This window comes from Symphalangus syndactylus, chromosome 23 (assembly GCF_028878055.3).
Source record: "Symphalangus syndactylus isolate Jambi chromosome 23, NHGRI_mSymSyn1-v2.1_pri, whole genome shotgun sequence".
NCBI classification, from domain to species: domain Eukaryota; kingdom Metazoa; phylum Chordata; class Mammalia; order Primates; family Hylobatidae; genus Symphalangus; species Symphalangus syndactylus.
This window is the reverse complement of record NC_072445.2, coordinates 13,963,794-13,965,917: the sequence shown is the minus strand read 5'-3', so window position 1 is coordinate 13,965,917 and position 2,124 is coordinate 13,963,794. Positions and strand designations below refer to the sequence as shown.

The 2,124-nt window shown below is 40.3% G+C and overlaps 1 pseudogene; it reads left to right on the top strand.

Annotated features, from left to right (window-relative positions):
• The first annotated feature begins 372 nt into the window (after nucleotides 1-372).
• Nucleotides 373-828, top strand: LOC129473335 (large ribosomal subunit protein uL14-like; annotated as a pseudogene).
• The last annotated feature ends 1,296 nt before the right edge of the window (nucleotides 829-2,124 follow it).

Sequence of the window (2,124 nt, the reverse complement as noted above, 5' to 3'; positions counted from 1 at the left end):
TCTGCCAGGTGCATTTTCATGCCACCACACCCACTCTATGCATGAGTAAACAAACACAAAGAGGTGGACCAACATGCTCAAGAACACACAGCTGGCACATAGTGGAAACCGGATTCCAACTTGGGTACTTTGACTCTGGGACACAACTTCTTAACAACTATGTCATGCTTTTTTGTTGTTCAATAAGATTTTATTGCATTGGAAATTCACATTCTTTGTACAGAAAGAATATTAAGTTAAACAATTGTGCATACAGTTTGTATTCTTTCAGGGTGAAAGTTATAAATCAATTGGATTCATGGGCCTGTACAAGAGGGAAAAGCACACTTAAAAAGGCCTTAAGGTGCTTTTTTCTTCTTTCCAGCATTCAAGATGTTGAAGCAAGGATGTGGTGGGTCCTCCGGTGCAAAATTCCGGATATCCTTGGGTCTTCTGGTAGGAGCTGTGATCAATTGTGCTGACAACACAGGAGCCAAAAACCTGTATATCATCTCCGTGAAGGGATCAAGGGATGGCTGAACAGACTTCCCACTGCTGGTGTGGGTGACACAGTGATGGCCACAGTCAAGAAAGGCAAACAAGAGCTCAGAAAAAAGGTACATCCAGCAGTGGTCATTCGACAACGAAAGTCATACCGTAGAAAAGATGGCATGTTTCTTTATTTTGAAGATAATGCAGGGCTCACAGTGAAACAATAAAGGTTAGATAAAAGGTTCTGCCATTACAGGACCAGTAGCAAAGAAGTGTGCAGACTTGTGACCTCGGGTTGCGTCCAATGCTGGCAGCATTGCATGATTCTCCAGTATATTTGTAAAAAATAAAAAAAAAAACTTTAAACAAATTAAAAAAAAAAAGGGCTTAAGGTGGGGCACTCCAAAGGCAGGGGCCTATGGATTTGCCAGTGACCTTTAAAATGTGACTGTGTTTCTGAGAGTTCAATGATTATTGATGTATATTCCCTTTCTCCTCAGTCTACTTAGTTACACATTAATATTGTTTCTTCCCTTGTAGGCTCTTTCTTTCCCTCTGCGACACAGACATCTAGCTGCCTACCCAGTATCCCGTATTCCTTCATAACTGCTAACAGCCAGTCCCCCAAAAAGCCAACAACAATAATATACCACCTACATATCCCCACCTCTCTTATTCAGGATGGCCATCTGACTAACTTCTAACTATGAGTAAAAAATGGCGGGCAGAGCTTTCAAGAAACTCTAAAAGGGGCTGACTCAACTGACCTGTGCCTTGTGTCATCAGGGTCCCAGCAAGGAAATGGATGTCACACTGAACTTAGTAAAACTTAGGATGGTTTTATATATGGGACTACTGACAAATGTGGGCAGAATATATGAAAATCATGAAGAACAGCATAGGAACACAATATTAGAGTCAGCTGAGCTGTTATCTCTAAACCTGAACAGGTAAGAAGAGAGACAGGTACGGCAGACTACCTTGAGAAGGGTGACCTTCAAGTCAAGAGATACAGCTAGCAAGAGATGACTCTTTCGAAAGGGAGTTTGGGGGAGTAGGGGGAGATATACTTCTTAGATGCAAAGTTCTACAAATTATTAAAAATGTATAAAGTTGTGTATCCATCACTGAAATGAAGAGATAGAGTATTTTTTAAGTTTTCTCATGCCCTTTATAGTCAATCCCATACCATACTACCAGCCCCTGGCAACCACTGATCTGTTTCTATCTCTACTATTTTGCCATTTCTATAACATCATGCCGCATTTTGAATCTGGCTTCTTTCACTTAGCATAATACCTCTGCATTTATGACTAGTTCATTCCTTTTTATTGTTGAGTAGTATTCCGTTGTGCCAATATACCATAACTTGTTTATCCATTCATAGTAGAACAATATTTGGATTGTTTCCAGTTTTGGGCAATTATGAATAAAGCTGTAAATATTTAGGTACAGTAGTCCCCCTTTTTTCACAGGGGATACATTCCAAGATTCCCAGTGGATGCCCAAAACTGCAGATAGTACCAAATCCTATGCCATATACTATTATTTTTTGATCTGATAACTACTATGTGACTAATGAGGAGGTAGCACAGATAGTGTGAATACACTATACGAGGGGATGATTCACATCCCAGGCAGGACTGAGCAGGA